This window comes from Fukomys damarensis, unplaced genomic scaffold (assembly GCF_012274545.1).
Source record: "Fukomys damarensis isolate Sample0158 unplaced genomic scaffold, DMR_v1.0_HiC HiC_scaffold_14, whole genome shotgun sequence".
Taxonomy (NCBI): Eukaryota; Metazoa; Chordata; class Mammalia; order Rodentia; family Bathyergidae; genus Fukomys; species Fukomys damarensis.
In genome coordinates this window covers 83,332,309-83,355,127 of record NW_022900926.1, presented here as the reverse complement: position 1 = coordinate 83,355,127, position 22,819 = coordinate 83,332,309, and the positions used below count along the sequence as shown (strand labels likewise).

Here is a 22,819-nt window from a genome sequence, read left to right as displayed (position 1 = left end):
ACCTGCCGTGCTGGCTGGTGCTTTTTATTTACTAGGGAACACTGTTTCCCGGCGGGAGAGGCCGGGAGCGCGCGCGCACACACACACACACAGAGGCAGACACACACACACGCACACACGCACACAGTGACACAAACGCTAGCTCGTTTGGTCTCCACTACTGCAGCCCAAGCCGGCAGAGCGAAGCTGCTTCAGTTTAGCATTACCCCGGCTTCTTGGGCGAAGCAGAGCCATTGTGCATCAGGGAGAGCCTGGTGCCTGCGCTGCTGCCTCGGGTACAAAACCAAGCAGACCGCTCACCCCATCGGGTAAGCCAGAACCTCTCCTTGAAACCTGTTTGGGGTTGGTGCCTGCAGACCCGAGGGAGAGGATGGGAGGGTGCTGGGGTGCCAGAGGGGTAGAAACCTGGAGTTGAAATTGTAGGAGCACGCAGACTCTACCGACGTCGTCTGGTGGGAGCAGTTACTACTCGGGTTACTTGTGTGCCAACCTTGGAGTTGCTTCCCTCTTCTCTCTTTCCCCCAGCCCAGTGTGCACTATGTTCCTTGGTTGCCAAGGAGACCTGCTTAAACATCATTCTTGGGACATTGATTGAAAGAACTGGTTTCTTAAATGATGCTGTTATGTATTTTGATTTTTAAAATAAAATATGCATGGAGGACCTCGAGGCAATTTGGTATTCGTTAATTTGCTTTTAGGCTGCGGTTTCATTCAACTTCAAGAAAAGCCGTAATTGCGCTATATGATATGCTTTAAAAAGGATTCCTCAGATGAATATTTCAACAGATTGTCTCTTGAATCATAAATTATCCTGCTCTGGTGATCTTGTAAAGAATGCTGATTCCAATTTAAATCCCTTCTTCCCCTCTGTTTCCAATTCTGACCTGCAGTTGGCTTAAGCATGATTATCTTAACAATTAAAAGCAGATGATTTTGTTGTGTTTCCTCACACCACGATGATTTTCAGTTGTAAACTGACCAGAACAGGAGTACACATCTGTGAATTCCTAACTAGTTAGCATTCATGGCGTGCATCTATACTAACATTTCTGTATCCACCGCCTTGTTACTAAATTGTAATTCTCCCCACCTCTGCTCATTTCGGAGAATATTTTGTTTCCTTTCAAATCTCTCATTGATGTTTTGAGATCTTTCTATATATTGATAGAAACACTGTAGACATAAAATATGTGCAATGGCTTAATACTCCATTCTAAGCTTTTAGAGCTCATATTAAATGTGGATTTTTTCTGATGGACTGGATCCTTTACTAAAACACTAATAGAGCCCACAAGAAGATAGAGCCCTTATTTCAGGATCCCCCAATACCCTGGCTGCCAATTCTGATCTAAGGCCTTCATTTCCTATTGGGTGAACTTGTAGCCCAGCTCTTGAAGTCATGAGCAGTCCAATAATTAATTACGCTTTGCACTGATTGTATACCTTCATCTCAAATAGAAATTATTTAGTATGGCTTCATTGTCATTAAACAGCTCATTTTGTTTCTCCTTGGTATCTGCTCATCTTTTCTACCTCTTGGTAAATAATGCAGAGGATATATTTTTAATTTAGATTTTAAACTGTGTCATATGGGATACAATAATACGAGGAACAAGGAAGCTAAGTAATAAATAACAGGTAAGAAAAGATTTATGCAACTCATAGAGTGCTGGGAGATAAACAGCAGTGATGAACATTTTACATTTTAGTTTACAGGCCACTTTTCATTAATTTCTTTTTTAATCCTCATAATAACCACAAGGTCAAGGAATTATCCTCAATAAGTATAAAGCTTAGGGACCCAGAGCTAGTGTAGGGGAAGCTTTTTCTCAATCTTTGCTCTTTGCCTTAAAAAACTGTGTCTGCATATAAAATATGTGCCGAGGTTGACAAGTGGGATAAAGGAGCTGAGCAGGCCTGATGAAGGGGCAGGGACAGTGGGAGTGTGGACCGTAGACTGCAGCAGGCAAACCTGCAGGGGGAAGGCAGTTCCTACTCTACTGGAGCTGAGTGTTGCTGCCCAGCTCTGCAACCATGGCTTTTCAAGAAAAACAGAAGGTTGAATTTTTTTCATGTGAAGTGTTCTTAATTTTAAAAATATATCTGTGCCACATGTGGCCTGTGTGTGTGATCTGCTGGTTTGCAATCCATAGCAACTGTGGTGTCACCCAATTCTAAGCTATTATTTCCCAATAAAATGGTAAAAAGTATTGGTATATCCATTATTATACTATTGATCAGGAGTTTTCAGATGTTAATATTAAAGTCTAATAAATACTCTGTATTGTTCTTCATTAAATAGGTCCAAGTTTATTTCTGAGGTGTACTGCATCTCTTTGTTACACCTCAGAGAAAACAATGCATAAAGTGCTCCAAAATAGGAATTTGAAATCTGGTGAAGCCAAAGATTTATAGTTTATTATCTCCTGGCTTAAATTCGTGGCTGAAGTTTTTCTTGGCATAGAGTTAAGAGGTATAGAAAAGTTCAGTTGAACATAGTTGTCCCTTTATAGCCACAGGTTCTGTGAACTAATTGCAGGTCAAAAAAGTATTTGGACTTGATTTTAGCCAAAGGTGAAGAATAATTGATTCCTAGATATCTTTTTCAAGGGGAGATAGGGCACAATGGCTACTTTTTATTTTCTGTATACAGCATAAGGATATCCCAGAGGGAAGATCAGAACAGAGATTCGTTATAGAGTTAAACAGCCCATTGGCTTTTTCTATAGATATATTGAATAAGAGAGCTCTTTTTCAGGCTCATAATCCCCGTAGACTGTTATTCATCAGCCAAACAAAGCATAATAATGAAAAGTCATATATGAAAAATTAGATAGACATTGTCTACTTATTCAGATTCTTAAAAGCCTATAAAAGGATAAAGAAAGGAAATGTATTCTTATGGGTCTTCAGTGCAGAAGAAGGACCAGTGGACAGAAGTTCTAGGATGGAAGATTTTAGCTCTCTGTAAGTAAAAACAAATTGCCTGAATAGAAAAATCTTAATTCATGGACTCTTCTAAGCAGTTGCACTAGGATGCAAACTACTTCCTGTGGGTAAGTTGCATATTCTACTGGAGACAAGTGACCAGCAAATCTCCCAAGTATGTTTCAGACCTAGCAGATAAACCACATTCCCATAGAACAGATAAACAGCTGACTGGCTATTGATCTATCCATCCATCTATCCACCCACACATGTATATTATTACTTGTATTATTTTTTCTATTTCATTGAGTTTGGTTTTATATTTGCCAGTTATTTCTTTCTATTTTATTTCTCCTTTGCAGAGTTAAAAATAATTTTATAGGCTATACAAATTTAATTATTTTTAAAAAATAATACATTTAAAAACTATACGTTTTCCTCGGATTGCAGATATATTACATATCATAGAATTAGATATGAGGTATTCTTTTTGTTACTTTTAAAATAATTTCTATGTTCAGTGTTGATTTTCCTTCTGATTTGCAACTTATTTCAAAGAATATTAATTTCTGAATGATAAATGTTGTCTTTCATTTAAAAAAGTATTTGGAAAAAATGAGTCTGTATGGAATATGTAAAACTTTTTTCTGATCAGTATTCCATAATATAATATAATATAACAATTATTACATAGCATTGACATCTTACGAGGCATTATAAGTTGATCTGGATATAATTTAAAGTGTATAGTAAGAAATGTATATACTATATGTAGCAATTGTGCCATATTAATAAGGCACTTGAGCATCTGCGAATTTTGGTGTCTGTTGGGATCCTGGAACCAGTCCCCCAAAGATGACTGAGGAACAACTGTGCTTCGCTGTAAGAAGAGGCAGAAAAAAAGTTGGTTAGAAAAAGGAGCGTCTTGAGCTGTTCAATGAATACTTATTATTAAAGCATTAAGTAATTAGTTAGAACCCCCTTCCAAGGGACATTTAATGCTAGTACCCTGGCCTAGAAAATGCTATTCACTGCTTAAAATCATCTTGTAATGAAACAAATACCACTTGAGAAGCTGCCGTGTTCTCGCGTTTCTTGTGTTACTCCCGAGATGACAGTGGACTTCACCAAAGCAGGGAGTCAGAAAGAGTGTTGTTTTATTTATGTTGTTTGTTTTGTGGATTCAGAGAGAAGTAGTTTAAGAAGGGAAAAACCAAAAGATGTGAACAGTGGTTTCTACTGGTTCTCTTATTCTAAAATCACCCTCTGGGAGGATGCTTTGGTAGTAAAAGCATTTCTACTTTCATTCCCTTAGTGAACAGCTAGGCGTTAATACTGTTAATACTGTTAATACGGTTAATACTGTTGTAACAAGCAAGCCCTGGTACAGTGGAGATCTTGGCTGTGGCTGTGCCTTAGTTCGGTTAATACTGTTGTAACAAGCAAGCCCTGGTACAGTGGAGATCTTGGCTGTGGCTGTGCCTTTCAAAGATTCAGAACAAACATACTGCTTCTGTCAGTATCCTCTTTTGAGCCCCTTCTCTGTATTAGCTTGTTTCCAACGGTTTCTCAGTGAATTCACAATGTCCTTATAAAATAGTGTCTTTTTTTTCCATTTTGCAGATGAAGAATCCAGTACCACGTAAAGTTAAATTGGATGAATAAAATAAAGCTATAAGCATTAGCCTCTCTTTTTACTTCACATGTCTTCTCTGCCTGTTGCCTCATGGAGATTGTAGATGAGTACATAATGTGATTTTGAGGGAGTCGTGTGTCCTACAACATTGAAGCATGAATATGGAAGATAAGAAATATTCTGATACTGGAGATCAGTTAAATCATATGTAAGAGGCAGATTATGCTGGGTTTGATGATTGGGTCTGATTATATTAAATGAAGATTCTTTTATCTATTAAATGAAGATTCTTTTACCTATGGAAAGATAGGAGCCTCTGCCAGACAGTCAAGTCAAAGCTGAGAATATAATGCTGGAGATAACTGATATTAATGAGCTAACTTTAGCTAAAGCAATGGTGATGAAAGCTATGGGAAGAAATATGGCCTCTGAAATGGAGCATAGCAAGAAGAGGGGACAGGGGGTCGATGAGAGAGAAGAGAGGAAGACGAGTTGGTAAGAGAGACTAGGAGAAGCCTTGCAGACCTAGTGGAGAATCTGGAGAGTGTGGTACTAACTCTTCTAAAAGATGTGAAGATAAGGACAAGGGACAAGTCATAGATCTGGTACACAGGAAGTACAGTACCCACGAGCTAGTATGGTGTATCTGTATTTTTAACACCCAACAGATGTCACATAATTTGCTTTCATGAGATAACTTTTGTATCAGAAGAGACCTACATAGTTATTTTATGTGAATTCAATTGAAGTGGGCAAACATATGGATATTCAGAAAGAGGAATAGAAATTTGGGAAAATTAGATGATAAAAGATGTAATCATTTTCTTTTAGGAGAGCCACAGAGTTGGAGGCTTAGGGAGAATCTTACAGTTGGAGAAGCCACATTTTGTATCTGTGAGACAATTTAGGAAAAATATGAACTGTATGTTAGCTGTTTGAAAAACCGTGCTTTCTTCAGAGGGAAACCTTTGGTAACAGGTAAATATCTTCTGTTGATCCTTGTAAGGTCAACATTTTTCTTGGTTATCTGGGTGAAGGTGAAAGATAAATAATAAACAAGTGAGCCTTAGGCTTGGATTTAAGTACTCTAAAAGATCTGCAGTGACTGGGTAAGACAACTTCTTTTGAGAACGATGGCACAAAGTAACAGAATAAAATAAAATAGAAAATTTTGGTGCTGAAATGTAGAACTACGGACATTTGGTGTGGAGGAATTCACTTTAAAGTTGGAAGGATTTTAATCCCCATCAAGTAAAGTATAAGCCAACACGATGGTTTGCCCTTCACAGACACATTTGGTAACTACTAGAAAATATTATGAAAACAACTGGTTAGAGTAGAAATAGATTTGGCTACATCTCTGTTTCCCTCCATTCTCATTATTTCAGAATTTCTTCCAGTTTGCAGAGTTGATTTTTGGAATTTACTCTAGAATATCTTGTTTTCCCTCTTACTGAGAATTAATAGATGGAACTAATTTTGCCTTTTTCCTGGTCCTAATATATTTGATTGGGTCTTTTATTACCAGACCCATCTTGCCAAGAGGTGCTGAGTAGGAGGAAGTGCTCAACTGTCTTTGTATTTGTTTGTTCTTGCCCGGTTTCCTATGTACATTGCAGTGTGCTGATGCACTTAATTTAACTTGGTTTAGACATATGGTACTATAAATTTTTCTGAAAAAATTTAAAAGAATTATGCATGCAAAAGTAACAGTTTTGCAAACTTCACTTGGAGTCAGATTAGTTCTACATATGGCAAAAACATTGAAAGCTATAAATTTGTCTAAAATAGCTTTTTTCCCTTGCAAGGTCAAAACCAACAACCTGATAAGATGAATTTTAAATGAAGAAGGAAAATCTTAGGCAGTTTTTGTGGACTCTTAACAATGTTCTCCTACATATGTATTTGAGGCATAATATCTTTATTTTCTATACCAGATAAGCCAGTTGCAGTTGTTTACAAGCAGGACTACTTTCCCTTCCGAATCTTGACAGTACACCTCGTTTGACATACAGGGCATTGATAGAATAAGTAATTGCAGCCCCACTGATTGCTTCAGTAGGAACAGGTTTGATGTTAATGGCACAGACAATAAGAGCAGTGGAGGAGGCATTTTGTAATTTTTTTATGACATAAATTTTGATACTTCATTTGAAATCATTACTTAGAAGCCTTGTTATTTATGGTTTTTAGTTCTACAATTGAAAGAGTACCAGAAGAACACAAGCCTTGGAGCCTGGATCTGAGCACTAAATCTGATAATTTTTGGCTCTCTGATTCACAGCCCAGTGACACATCCTTTCCAGGTTTCATTTTCCGCATCTGTGAATGGGAAATCTATTCCCTAAATTAGAGAGTGTCTGTCCATTTTCTGTTACTATAACTGAACATAGCAGAGTCGGCAATTTATAAGAAATAGGGGTTTATCTAATTCATGATTCTTGAAGGTAGGAAGTCTCAGAACATGATGCTGACATTTGATGAGGATCTTCCCGCTGCCTCCTAACATGACAGAGGGCATCAGGGGGCAAGACAGAGCAAAAGCTTGCTAGTTCCAGTCTCTTCCTTTGTGTATGAAGTCGATTAATGCATTTATGAGGCTCCCAGTTTCATGATTTCACCTCATCCTAATCATCACCCCAATAGGCCACTTCCAGATATCACCAACACGATTTGGGGGATAATTCTGGGGGACCTACCCAGACCCTAGCATAGTGCTACTCTTAAGATTATGAGATATCTGAGAAACGTATGGCACAATGCCTGGTGCCTAGTAAAAACTCAGCACTTGCTAATTCCTTCCCTTCACCATGCCTCCTCCCCCTCGTGTTTGCCCTCCTCAAAGTGATAGTGGAATTCACTTAGATATCACGCCTCGTATAAAATGTCTAAACCCATACAGAGCCACCTTAAAGAGGAAAAAGCCCCTGTGTATTTGTTACCGAGCTTTGACAGACACATGCCCTGCTTGGGTTGCCTTTCCCAGGAAAAGTGCTGCATATCTTGGGGCTAATGGTATCTTTTCTCTTTGACAAGGTCCTTTTCTGCAGCTCCTGGAGGTCTGGGCTGGCCATGGAAAAAAGAAGGGAGGGTCAGTTTCCTTCTGCCCAAGCAACTCTCAGGGTTCTGTTGTAGGATTTCTTTAGGGGCTCCCGTGCGTAAAACGCACAGAGCTATTTCTGTGCCCTCTGTGTAGTTAATAATAGCACTAAATACCTGGCGGGTTCAGGCTTTCTAGCAAGGTCAGTTTTTAGTTGTCTACGTCTTTCTAGAAATCTAGGGGTTTCCCTCCATGGTAAATTATGTAAGTTTTATGAAAAGGTCAAAAGCTCACCAGGGTCAAAGAAAAAAAATCCTTATTTTCTCTTTCAAGTCAGATAAGATTATTCTCTTCCCAAAGAAAATACTTTCTAGTTAATTCTCCCCCCAACCCCCGTACATTATCTCTCCTTTTCTCCCCCGCCCCCTACCCAGCAGTTCCTCTTCCTTGAATGGGGCAGAGTAACTTCCCTGCATTTTAAATTTCATTTGAATCTCTGATGACCTAGGAGTATAAATGAGGCTAGCACATGTGTCTTGACTTATTTCAAGGTCACCCCCAATTATGGGTTTAGAGGTCCCCCAGCCAACAGTGGGATCTGTTAGCAGTTCATTATATTAGTGACTTTTATAATAGTGATAACAAAGAACATTTGTAGGAAGTTAGCCGGTGCAGTAAATTTTAGGAAGCTATAGACCAAGCTAAGTTCTATTTTCATCATCTAGTGGATTGCAAAGTATGTCCTTATAAAAAAGACTTTCTTGTGCTAAATATGCTCTGCTTATCCCTGGTATGAATGTATTTTTTGCAGTTCTTAAAATATGTTGCAATTTCATAATTCATATCTAATTTTGGTATTAACAGCAAAAACAAGAAAGACATAGGATATTATTACTGATAAGAATAATCATTTGTCAAAGATGAAACATCTGTTGCAGATTTCTTTACTATATGACTGCAGAAAAGATATAGTAGAAAAACATTATGTAGTATATATTAATTTTAGTGAGATATAAATTCAGGGGTGAGAAATAAGATAGTCAAGATGATGTCAATGCTAGGTCTTGCGTCTGCCCTCCATTCACAGACCAGTAAAATTACAAAATCATATTGCCAAGAATGAAAGCCTGTCTCTAAATGTGGAGATACTGGGTTTAATCTCAACCTCTACACAAGTGACAGCTATGCTTATTATTTTGGAAATTTAGGTTCATAACTGAAGTAGATATCTGACTGGAATTGATTTATTTTGATAGAATCTCTCTTTGACTTGCTTCCTCATTTACTCTGACATTCCCTGAAAAGAGACTTTTAAAAATAAAATGCTGTTCCTGTGATAGGCAGTGGTGTAGATGTAATCAAATAACCCTTTGGCTCCAAAAGAGATTCAGTATTATTTCCCAGCCTAGTGTTCTTGATCTGATATGACTGATTGTTTGTTTTTTGAGAATCAAAATCCTAAGGAATTATGAAATTGAGGGCTTGGTTTTTTCTTCTATGAAAACATTAATTAACCTGCAATTTGTTTCAATTTGGACACAGCTTATCTTTTATTTTCTTTTTTTAAACTTTGGGTCAAAGCTATTTTTTCTTTCGTGGAGATATTTCATATTACCTACAGATAGAATTTCCTAGCTGATCAAATGTGATTTGAGAAGCTCATGTACAGCTGTAAGGCCTTTCGACACAGAATTTAACATGGTATTTTACTGATGTTCTAATTTGGGAATCTTATTTTCATCTGTAAATTTTGACGACAAATTTATCTTCACTGACCGCCTGCTCTCTCACAATGTTGTCAGTTGTTAACTTTTATTTCATGTTGATCTATCGCTGTTGGTCAGAGAATGTCTGCAGTTAATTTGTTGTTGGAACTTTTAGGCTTCTAAGTGGTAGAGTAAGTAAGGCCTTTTCTTAAGGCAGCTCCCACTTATGGTTGCTTGGGTCATGGGCAATACTGAAAATCTCTCGCTGGTGGTATTTCTGTGGAGTAAGGGGAGATTGGCTGAGCACAGTGTGGTGGGTGGGAAGATCAAGCACAGCTGAAGGCAGAATCCTTCAGTGTTCACTGTGCTGGGAAGTTTGGAGTGTAAGTCTCCTTGTCTGTAAATTAGGATAACACAAGGAATTTTGCTTTTCTCACACCATTGCTTATGATGATAAAATTATACATATTTTAAAAAGTGTTCCTTATAAGAAAAGTGCTCCATCATTGTTTCTCATTGGCTTCCCTGGACCTTAGTTTGAGAATCACATATTTATTTACCGGTGCTCTGCAAATAAATCCAATACAAAGGTTTGAAACCAGGCTGATCTTCAGCATGATTGGGAATTGCTTTTAAAATATAGTTTCCTGGATCCTCTGTAGTGACTGTTTTGGAATCTGCATTGATGCTGAGACAGTTTTAAAAAACCTCCTCAAGACGTTCTGATAATACAGTAGGTCTATCTTAGGAGCTGCTGTTTAAGAGAGCAGTGACCTGCTCATACTCTGCTTCGCGTTCCTACCTCCCAGGAGCAGTCATGCCACCTGGCTCGGGCCTCAGTTTTCAAGTCATTCACACTTAACAACAAAGAGCAAGTTAAATCACTCGAGGGTCCACAGCTCCCCAGATACTCAGTGGACATTTCATTATTTCAGGCAGTTCTATACTAACCAGGTGCCCTCTCTGAATACAAGTCAAAATTCGTGATTAACGCCTTCATTGCTGAAGCAGAGGTTATGGTTTTCTGCTCTTATTTGTGTACAACTAAGCAGGTGGGTCGCTGCAGAGAGCATCCTTATCCATGTCATTAAATTGTCCATGTCATAGACTGATTTTTTAAATGTTCATTTCTGCACGACATCAAATCAGGTGATTTTTTTGGTGGGGGGTACTGGGGATTGAACTCGGGTCCTTGCACTTGCAAGGCAAGCCACTAAACCGCTGAGCTAAATCCCTGGCCCCAAATCAGGTGATTTTTATCTTTTACCTTTTTAGACTTAGAAAATCGGTAGTGATTATATGGCAATATGTAAGCCAGCTGGATAATGTTATTTCTACTGCAGATGAAATCTGTTGAGTCCCTGATTTACAGGTTGGTAGTGAACTACTACAGAATAATATAGATATGGATGGCAGGACTTTAGGAGCAGAGAGGCTCCAATTTCAAATTGTAATTTAGCCCATATTTTTGGGAAGATTCAAAATGTGCCCTTGGAATAATAGGCATTTTGAGGAGATATGTAATTATTTAGCAGTGGTATATAGATAAGAAACATAATTCTTGCCTTTAGACTGCTTGTGAAAACACAAGTGAATTAGAGTCATATACAAACATGATCAAGTTTTTGCATGCTGAGATATTGTTTGGTAAGTTTAAGAATAGTCATTTTGTAGAGTGAAAATTTATGAGATAGAGGTACCAATCCTATTCAGGTTTGCCTGTCTGTGGTACTTTAATTATTGACTGTTGTGCTGTCTTCCCTGATATTGAGTTAGATTCAAGCTAGTTTAATTCCTATTGCAGAAACATTTTTAATATTCTTGAGTTGAAGAATACAAATCTTTTGTTTTGAAAAATGATGGGAGAGAGACTGTGACTTCATTAACCATTCAGCTGATTTTGAGGCTGCAGTAAGTCTCATTAGGTGATTAGCATTTGACTAGTCTGCCAAAATGATCTTTTTTGGCCATCTGTGCCAAATTACAGGAAGGAATAGCCTTGGGCACAGCTGTTGTAATTTAGAATCATGTATTTCTAACTCTTGTATTAATCTTAATGACCACATAAAGAAGTTTGAAGGACATATGTACAGAATAAATAAGACACACACACACACACACACACACACACACATTTAGAATTGAGAGGAAGGGGAATCAGTATTTTAAATCATAAAATAAAATTTTAAATCCATAAGCAAGAAGATAATCTTTTTTGCCTGTATCTCTTCATAACAGCTTTGCTCTGAGGAAAAATAAATCTCAAGAAAGATTGACCTTGAATATTGGCACTTCTTTATGATGTTCCTTTCTTTCTTTTCTTTTTCTTTTGTTTTTTTTTTTGTACCGGGGATCAAACTTGGGATCTTGCACTTGCAAGTTAGGCAGCAGAGCCACTGAGCTAAATCCTTGGTCCTTTATGATGCTTCTTGAGTTTTTCCTCTTGTTATAGGAGGTGGATTTCATTAACACTGTATATCCTAGCATTTGTTGAGACTTTTCTCAGTTTCATTGAGAACCACTCAGAGACGAGTGACTGCCTTTTGGTGCTGCTGCACTCAGGTTAAACCTAATGTCAATAAAAATACAATTTAAAAGTTACAAGAAAATAAGTTATTCAGCAGTCTTATAACTAGGGGTAAGATTAACAATCAACATGTTAAGTAGATGTTTTTACATTTCCATGTTCACTTATTTCTGTAAAACTACTTTATGAATGTGTTAGAAAGAAATCCTATAGCAAAGGTGGTCTTTAAAAGAAAGTCACTAAAATTATTGGAAGTGATTTGAGCACATATAACTTAGTAGCAAACTTCCTTATACATGCTTTAAATTTTTTTTTTCTTCCAAACCTGCCTTATCCAGAGCTTTTCCATCTTTAATAGCTTTTCCCTGAAACCTTGGAATCATCTTTGGCTTTTTCTTCTCACAATTTAAATTCAAGCATTCAGGAAAGTCTAGAATCTATTTCTTACCACTTCTACTTTCATTCCTGCTGCAGTTAACATCTCTTGCTTAAATGGGAGGTCTGTCTCCTTGCTTCCCTTAGACTCTGCTCAACACAGTAACTAGAATGGTCTTTTCAAACTCTGAGGTAGGTTATGCTATTTCTTTACGCAGAACTTACTCTTGGGCTTCCGGCCCAAGAACCAGCACCCTCCGCACCATCTGTCCGTCTTTTCTATCTTGTGTCCACCTTCTGCTCATTTCCTCCCGTCCATTCCTTCTCTTGCCCACTGGCCTCTTTTCTGCTCTAGACCCTGTGCATCCCAGTTCCTAGTTCCCTCTTCCTAGAATGTTTTTACTCTGGCCACCCCTGGGCTCACTGCCTCACTTCCTTCAGGTCCTGCGCCTTGAGGGTCGCCTTCTCCTGACACCTATGTGATCACCCTATGTAAAATTGCGACTGACTCACCTCCTCTATCTCCTCATTTGTGCTTTACCTTGCCCCGTATTACTTTTCCTCACAGTCTTAATTACTTTTAAAAACAGCTTTCTGGGCTGGGGATTTAGCTCAGTGGTTCCGTTGCCTGCCTTGCAAGTGCAAGGGCCCGAGTTCGATTCCTGGTACCAAACAAACAAAAAAAAACTTATTTTTTCAGGGAAAATTGTATATGCCATTAAAGTTCATGCAATGTGAACTGCATGATGGAGATACCATTTGTGTGAGTGGTGATACTAATCCATACAGCTATGTGGTTAGGATGGTACTGTATTAAATCTGAGCTTTTTAAGATGCTCACATGAAGAAATCAAGTAGAAATTATTACATGTTCAATAATTTTTGGTAACTATAAATTTGTGCAGCTATTACCACGATCCAGCTTTAAAAGAACACGTCTGTCACTTTCCAAATTTCCCTCCTGCCCATTCTCGTAGTTATTACCCTACGTCTCCCCTGTCCTTGGTAACTTCTGCTCTGCTTCCGTGTCTGTAGGTTTGCTTCTAGCCACTTGGAGATTTCTTTTATTTGACTTTATACCATCACTGCTTACCTAGCACACTACTCTCAGCAAATATGGGTTGAATTAACGTAGGAGCCGCTTATTTATATAACATTTAGATCATACCACATTTTGGGCACTTCTGACCTTGTTTTTCGATAACTACAGGGTTAGGAAGGATGGACTTTCCTTTGGTCCTCTAGGTGAGTCTTTCCATGGCTCCAGTGTCCTCACAGCTTTTCTATTAAGGGATGATCTTGTGATTTCCTCACTCTATGTTGCATGAGATTGTGATCGTGGAGTTAGGGTTTTGTTCCCACCTCAGTATTCAGTCGCCAGAGGCTGTCAGTATCTCCTTCCTTCCATCTCCTGTGTTCCCTTCTACTTTCTCTTCTCATGGCACCACTTTGACCTCCTCACTGATCTATGTGCCATTTTCCTTGCGGCTCTTCTGATGGACTCCTGTCGGTAGTCTGGACATGCGGCTCCCATCATCCCCCTCTCCTTTCTAAAAACCACCACTGACTCTGGAAGACCCTTGCCTTAGTCTCTGAAAGCACTTTCCACTGATCTTCTAATTTTTCCTTTTGTGAACCATCTCCCTTTCTCACACTTCATAAATAAACATGCTTTAAGGAAATACTGCTTCTAGACAAGTTTTAGGGTAAACTTGTCTGATTCCTAAGCCTCATTGTGTAGTAATGAGTAGTTTCTTTAACAGGAAGAACAAATATATGATCATGTGGATCAAGCACAATAGTGTACACCAAACAAATCTTTAAAATCTATAGGAGTCGACTATCCAAAGAAATCTACTGATTTATCTGCTCTATACTCAGTGTTTTCCCAAGCTGAGTATTTTTGGAATATAGAAGATCCGAATTTGTTTTATATTTACTAAAGGTTTACCTGGCCACCAGTGTACTGAAGGAAAGTGATAGGACAGTTCTGCAGTGGAGACTAAATGTCTGGCCAAGCCTGCCTGCATCAGGGCCAGACTTCAACTCTCTTTGGTCCATGATTGTTCTCTGCCAAAGGGTCTGGGGTCCCTGGCTAGTACTCAGTATTTATACTGGAGGAAGGCTGAGCCCCACGGTGGAAAGCTCTCTTGGGCTCCTGTCTTCTCAGGGGTTTTTCATGTGCTACAGATAGCACATCCAAACTGTTCTGTGCTGCCATTACTGCATCTGGCTGCTCTGCCTCTCCTTGATGATCAGTCATGACCAGGCTGTATTTGGGCTGCACAGTAGCTCTTCCACAGCCAGTGGGCTTTGGCTGCTTGTAGGTTTCCGTTTTTTCTTCCTTGCGGCAATCGCTTTAGCAATGTGCATTAATGAAATGCTTTGACAGCCCTAAGGTTGAATCCTGCTTCTTTCAGATACTGTTGCTTGTTCTTGGGAAAATTCCTTATTTTTTGAATCCTCTTTCATGTTCCCTAGTGTAATCATGCAGATCAAGTGCAATAATGTACAAGAGTCTCATTGTCCAGTGTCTGGAATAGGGTCACCCCCCAATAAGGTTTTGCCACAATGTAATAATTATTGCAAAGTACAGCAAGAGGGCCCAGGAAGCTAATGGTTACTCTCTATTCATGAAGGAGAACATTCTTTTCTATTATTGGATGTGCTTTTAATAAAAATATAGGCAATCTTTTTTGACCACTATCTAGATTTTCCAGAACACAATCTCTGATGCTAGTGACTGCTATGACTTGTGGGCCACATCCGGTCAGCCTGTGTGATCCCGTGGAATCTTTTCAGGATGAAAGATGGATAAGTATTTTGTGAGGTTGTTGCTTTGCATTAAATATGCTGCAATTGGTGTTTTTGCTTATAGAAGCATTGCCAATTTTCCCATTAATGTTGTTCTCTTCTGTCAGGAATGCTCATTCAGCACATAGTCACTGGGCATCTGTTAAGTGCCAGGCACTATGCCAGGTGATGATGATTCAGTGGCGAGGAAAACAGTCAGGTTGTTGTCATCTTGGAGTTGACACACTAGTGGTACAGACAGGCATTCATCAAATGTTCTCAAATAAGGATGAAATTACAATGGAAATAAAAGCTAAGACCTGGAGGTTTGTGGTATTATGACAAGTATAAAACACTAGTGAGAAAGCCTTTCCTGAGAATGAGGCTGGGGATGTCAGGAGTCAAGGAGACGAAAGGTGCAGACAGCGAAGGTGCAGGCAGCGAAGGTGCAGACCTTGATCCCAAGAACAGAGAGAAGCCATTAAGGCAGGATTGTAATCAGAGAGTGCTGGAATCTGAAGGCTAGCAGTGGCTTCTGGTTGTAGGAGAGCACCAAGCAGTAGAGAATACCACTGGAGTCCATTGCTTGGTTCCAAAAGAGATTTGCTTAGTGTAGGTGGGTGATAGAGAATGAGTTAAGGACTATTAGGAGTGAACTTTTGTAGTTTGGTGATGGATTGAGTATTGAATTTTTGAAGGTGAGGTTGGGAGAAACCTGATAACTGCATAATGGAGGTTTCATTTGCATGATCATGATGCTGATCGGTACAGGTATATGGTTAGGGCAGTACTGTATTAAATTTGAGCTTTCTTTAAGATGTTCACATGAAATCAAACAAAAAGTATTACATGTTTGAAGCTCAGAGAAGATTCTGGGCCTGTAATACAAATTTGACTGGGATTGAAATTGCCCAAGAAAAGAATAGACAACTAAATTGAATTAAATTGAATCTGAAGGAATGTTAGTAGTAGCACTGAATGATTAAATAGAGAGGGATGAGAAAAGGAACAAGAAATGTGTAGCTGGAGAGAGAGGAAGAAAACCCAAAGATGATGGGATCATAGAAGCCAATGCGATAGAGTGACTCAAGGAGAGAACATTTAGTGATGCGGAATACTGCCAATATCTGAAAATGACAATGGGACTGAATGGCAGTGAAGATAAGGCTTACACAGGTAATGCGGAGACAAGGGGCAGTCCAAGAACCATGCTGGAAACTGGCTTGAGCAACTCCAAAGAGGCAGATCTTTCTGTCTGGTAGAACAGAAATCAAGATGAATTTTTCAGAAAACAGACACGAGCCCTGTCTTGTACACAAGACTTTGTAGTAGGATGCATACTTACTCTCTAAGTTCCATATACATATACTCATTAACTTAGCAGCTTTATTGGATTCTCCATATGGAAAATAGGTAAGAGGTGCATCTTGCTATCAATACACTCACAAAACAGAGAAGAAAGATAATGCAATAATACATCTAAAACTGTCATCTATGCATAATGTAGGCACCACCAACACAGGCACAAATTGTTGGAATTCAGAAAAGGGAAAGCTTAATAAATGATGTGGAATGCACAATTGAAAACAGAAATGTGAAATGCACAATCAAAAATTGAACATACTCTCGGGTAAAAAACCTCCTGAAAACCTGAGATAGGAGTAATTAACACCCTAGGATTTATTTTAGAGTGGCACTGATAGATCATTAGTTTTTCTTAGGTGTCATTTCTCCCTTTGTACTTTTGTAAACAAGTTTTCAAGTCTTCTTCAAAGGTTTTTTCACTAGGTTGAAATTTCAAAAAATAAATCTTTCTGAAAATATTTTGAAAGGTACAGCTTTTATGATTCACATGTTCAAATGACTAAATTTAACTTAAGGATCAAAAAAGCAGTACTTTGGGGAGAAAATAAAAATATGATTAAAAGGTATATTTTTTCTTTCAACCTGGGTTGACACTAGTTTTGAAAATATTAACTTTGAGAAATATTACTGCCAAATAATTATCCTTCTATTTAGGTAGTACTGAAAAATGGATTTTGATGCTTTAATTGGAAATAATCATGATTCTTACTTGCATTTTTATTTCAAAGTGTGTTGGTATCTCCCTTAAGGATTAGCTATAATTAATCTGATCTAGTATTTAAACAAGTTTCCTGAGTGACTTAGATATGTTTTTGCCAAATGAAACAATGGTTCTGAGAGAGGCATTGATTTTTATTGAGCACAAAGAGGTAAGATATATGTGCATAGGGATCTATATGTATATGTGTCTGTACAGGCAGATGGAATGCTGCAGCTGTTGGAGCCCTTGGAAGCTTTTTCTGGATAAGCATGGCGAGAAGGTGGGTACCCTTCTCAGCCTTCCCCTCTGGAGCATTTGCTATGCAGGGACCACTTGGGGTGACATCACAGAGCTGCTCTTTTTTTTTTTTTTTTTAATCCTTCACCAATATTCCCCACCAAAGCAATGAGAAGACTTTAAGGATAGTTTGCAGCATTCTTTTCTACTGAACTCTTAATTTGTCCTTGTGTATAGGTGGGATGGGGGTTGGGTGGGAGAAGTGGTTGTCACATACCTTTCTGAGAATCTAATAAATGGTCTAGGTCCTCATTTCTATGCAAAATTCGGGTATGTATATGAGTTTGGAGAAAGAGTGGCCGTTGAGAGTACACACACACACACACGCACACATGCACACACACAATCTCTTCACAGATGTCAGGTTAAAGTCTTCATCTCTGAACTGTGCTGGTCACCATGATCTGAGTTTCCCAAGCCATGTTTTATTCGAGTTTTCCCCAGCTGTGCACCTGGTAGTGACTGCACAGTCACTGGAAGCTCGAGCTGTACTGCCTCTTGCTGCCCAGGGACAGCTGGCCCCTTTTATTCTGGCCAGCCTGGTCTGGCACAGTCCCTGCACTGTGCTGTCCTTCTTACTGTCCTTCCCAGCTACATCTGCTATCACACAAACGCCCGATCCCCTGCACACTTACTCAGTTCCCCCTCAGTCTGAAATCTGTGCATTCAGGTTTAATTCAGTACTCATTTCCTGCATGAAACCATTCCTGCTTAGCCTTATCGTGTGACATTTTTTCTCATCAACTGTGCCACCTTACTGTGTAAAGTTGCCTTTTGTGTTCTCTAGTCAGCTCATGTGTGTTTCCTTAATTCACAAGTGTATTAATGGTAGAAGCTATGCCCTAACTTCTTAGAACTGAAAAGGACCTTAGCATTGAGATTCTCAATATTTTATTCCATCTCAGCCAATCAGTAATGATGACTTGGTGCAGCTGTGATGAGTGTGTGTGTGTGTGTGTGTGTGTGTGTGTGTGTGATTGTCCCCTGGGAGTCATATTATAATCTTAAGAAGGGAGAGGAAGGGGAGAAAGACTAGAGAGATTGAAAAAAATCTTTTCCCAGGTGATTCTTTATAGGTAATATGTTTATGTTTGACTCTCTCTTGCCCACATGTCTTGGTTAAAAATTAAACACTCCGTGCCATAGATTTAGAGGAGGAATAGTAGGCAAAAGTGAAAAGAGGAGTGAGAAAGGTTGTATGTGTCCCTTATATGCACACAAACATACACTCCTGCCTTCCTATAAATGCAAATGCACACATGCATATCTGTACACGCCTGTGCAGGCACATATGCATGCAGATCCTGTGCACATATATACACACATACCTACACATATACACACATATACACACAGACACTCTCATCCCCTATCCTGGGGCACAGGTCTATGAAGGCCTCATTTTCTTTGTCTCAGAATGGATTGTCTTATGGCAAATGCAGAGTCCATTTTCCTCTAGAACCAAATCTTAAAAGGACTGGGTGCCTTGGTGCCATTTACAAAAGATCAGTGTGGCTACATGATTTTTACTTATATTCAAGGGAGTAGAATGATACTTACTGTCCTATCAAGTTCTCCCATACACACAGACTGGTATTTGTTTTATCTGCTCCTGCTGACTCCTGATATTGGACAGTTTCACCCTGGATATAAGGAACTCTACAAACTGACTTAGCTAGATCTCTCCACTTTCTACAAGAGAAAGCAGAAGCCCAGAAATACAAACTGGCTTGCCTAAGGAAATGCTAGCAGAGTTGGAACTAAGGACACAACCCTCCTGAGATCTTGCCTTCACTGCTTGCTCTTCCTTGGTTTTATGGCCCCTACAGAGCCTTACACGAACACATTTCATAAGCCTCATTTCTTCTTTTGACAGTTAAATACTTTTGAGTTTCTTGTCTTGTTCCCTTGCCATATGTACAGACACTTGCCCCAGCCATCTGGGGAAGAGAAAGTTGTATATGGCAAGGGAATGAAAATGCAGAGGCAGTCTTTTTATAATTACTCAAAAGAAGGTTGTTGGAGGTATGATTTATTTAGACTGCTCCTTCAGATGTAGATTCAAAAGCCATTCCCATGTTCAGAAAACATTTCCCTTTGTACAAAACTCTCAGGACATTAATTCTCTCTCAATCTGTGGTCTCATTTTTCAGCATGTGTCTCTGACTTTAGTAGCTCAGTGAAAACAAGTACAACAACAGCATTAATTTGACCCCCCGGCTATATTCTTTCCCTGTCAGTTCCTGTCCTCCAGGCTGTTGCTCACGGGTATATCAAAGATGGGAGCAGCTGGAATCAGATGCCTGTGATTATTAAGACAGTAATTACTGATCATGCCGACACCAGCAATATTAACCAGTGCTAAATAATTGAAAATGTTACCTATGAGGCATGCATGAATTCAAGGTGTCAGAATAAAAGACATTTTCTTGAATAGCCTAGGCAATATAAATTTTTTTTGGCTCTTATTTTATTCAGATAATCTGGCTAAAAAATGCTACTTGGGAATGATGAAGTGCTTGGAATTTAGAGAGTTTTTAAAAACTTCTTTACAAAATAGAATTATGTAATACATTATTGAGGAATATCACTTAGGAGGAATAAATTAATTTTATTGGATTTCTCAAGTTATAAAGAGAACTTAATAATAGTATTTATTTCTGTGGCCCTATCAGGCATAGTAGTGGAAGGAATTTGATGATGCTACATATTAATATTGTGCTTCATGGTTTAAGATGTGCTTACAATCTTGTAATTTCATTTATTATTAATGGAAGTATTATTGAGAGGTAATTTTACCTCTGTCTTTAAATGATTTACCCAAGTTACGTGAGTAATAAGCAAAGGATTGGTTTAGAACACAGGGTCTATCCATGATTTTATGACATTTTACACATCTTTGAGGTGACAAAAACTATAACATAACTTTGCTATATTGGGGAAAATATGGTATATCTCTTTACTTTGGTAGAATCTCCTAGAGCCACTCTTCATCAGAATGAACAATTATAGGAAGGAAATCTGCTTTGAATGGACTTATATGACTTTCTTTATTATCATTATCAAAGAATGACAATCTTTTCTCTTAAATTTATAAGAAAGAATGTAACACTTCTTTGACAACACTTCATTCTACACGGTTCAAGTGTATGACTTCTGCCCTATATTGGACAATTCTACTGTTTCTGTATTGAATTTATAGATCTTATCTTGAAGTACTCTAAATTTTTATTTTAATTTGATAACTCTTTCCTTGAGAGATTGAGTTCAACTTCCATGGCTTCAGTTTTATATGCTGTTATGTTTTTGTGTTGTTTTGTTTTTCCCATGACCGCTTCATCCCAGCATATTGCTGTTTTAGTTTGGTTAGTTGTGGACAGTGCATAAGAGGGCTAATTATGACACTTTCCATTGCTAATTATGACTCACCATTATGCCACATAACTCATACCTGTGGTTCCCTTGCGAAGATCTGGAAGCAGTGGACTGAATCCACTGAAACTGTAAGCCAGTATAAACCGCTCTTCCTTTAAATTGCAGATATTGGGTATTATGTCTAATGATGGGAAAATGACAACAACAAATAATAATAATAAAAAGCGCATAATATTCACTTCTGTATGCTATGAGTGGGAATGCATTTAATGCTGAAGTTTCTTAAAGTCGGTATAAAATAAGCCCGAGTAGTAACTTCACTTATAGCACTTATGAATTGTAAAAGAAATTTAATTGGGAAGTCAGTAGATTGAGGTGGCTTCCGTGTCTTGGGTTCCTATGTAAGTAAACTGAAGTCCAATGTAGACAGTAAAATGTATTTAAATTTATTAATCAGAAACTGCTAAACAACTTTCAATTAGGGACTTTCCTCCAGATCATACTCACATGAGGAAAATGACTCTCTGTAACCAATTCAGTAAATTTTTAATCTTTGCATCTGTGTCATTTAGTCTATAAGAGCTTATTGTGCATGCTGCAGAGTTGAGCTCTCTGAACCTTTCTGGTTCTGAGTGCTGCCTGATGTGTGGATCGTTCTGTGCTCAGGTAAACTCTGTGACATTTTATTTGCCTAGAGTTTTCCTTTTTAACATAAACCAAAAACAAACAGAAACACAAGTGTTCAGGAACAATTCATGTCTTTATATCAGGACTAGAAAGAAATCTCTCAAGAATTCTTATGAAAAAAAATATTGCATAATGAATGTCATGTGCAGTGCCTTCTAAACATCTTTACCAGATGATCACTTACTTAGCAGAGGCTTTAACTGATGTCATACCTCAGTATAGATTGATGGTAATTCAGGAGTACAGATGGGGAGGTAAGATAGGGTAAAGGTACATGGCTTTTTTTTACTCCGGCATGATACAATGATAGCTAACCATCCAAGGATTTTATGCTCTGCATTGTTCTTATATTTTGCATATATAGACTCATTAAAACCTTATAATCATGCTGTTAAGGGGGTAGTGCTTATTAGCCTTATTTTATAGAATGAGGAAACTGGAGAAGAGAGTACAGTTGGCCAAAGTTATGCCCCTAGTGGGTTATGATTTGAAACTATAAAGTTTGATTTTAAAATTGGCACTTTTAGCCTTTTATTGGAGGCCTTTCTTCTGTTTGAGGTTAGATTTTGATCCAGAAGAAAAATGGTTTTGCCAAACATTTATCAGAAAGTGATCTGTTGTTGATGTTATCTGGTAAGTTATGGAGTAAATTATGAAAGCAGTTCTGGGAAAGCTTTCTGGGAAAAATCACAGGATGCCGGAGACAGTGTTGTTCATGGTGAAGAGTGTGAATTTATCAAACTTGCCTCAGTTTCAGTCTCATACTGGCTCTACTTCTAACTACCCTGATGATTTGGGGAAACTTACTTGACATTGTGCCTCAAACTTAAGGTTAGGTTCATATCCTGTGCTTGGTAGATCACCACGGTTGGTATTTCTAAGAACTTCTCCAGAGGGACCAAAGGTTTTGTTTTTAATAGAATGTGGGTAACAATATTCAGCCCAGAAATTAGATAATTCTTGAAGCTTATAGAAAAAATTTTTTGATGTAACAGTATCCCTTATGTGGGACAGTCTATTTTTCTGTAATATGCAATTATTGAAACCATAGGATATACTTTGAGCATGTTCTACATGAAGTAAGCATTATGGTTTTATTTTCATTAGAAATATCTAACAGTTTTATGTATAGGATATCACAAAGGGTCATATCTTGGTTAGCAAATAAATTTTTCTAAAAAGGCCAATATTTTATGATTTTGTGTATTGGGAAAATTAGGATTGATGAAGGAAGGATTCTACTTCAGTCACTGTGAAAGATCATGCATGATGGGTTTGACAGCCTTCTATCCCCTTGAACTCCCACACTCTTCTGTGAGATTCAGCCCCCCTCCACGTCAAGTTCACCCAAGCCTAGTGACACAGCCAAGAAAACAGACTGCGCTTTCCT

At 38.3% G+C, this 22,819-nt stretch overlaps 1 protein-coding gene across 5 annotated transcripts in view; it reads left to right on the top strand.

Moving 5' to 3' along the window:
• Window positions 1-6: 6 nt before the first annotated feature.
• Klhl32 (kelch like family member 32) overlaps window positions 7-22,819 on the top strand; it is a 197,727-nt gene continuing 174,914 nt past the window's right edge. For all 5 annotated transcript variants that reach the window (XR_004517175.1, XR_004517174.1, XR_004517173.1 and 2 more), the window contains exon 1: window positions 7-308. The gene's annotated coding sequence lies outside the window, so the exon portion shown is untranslated. The remainder of the gene's footprint in view (window positions 309-22,819) is intronic.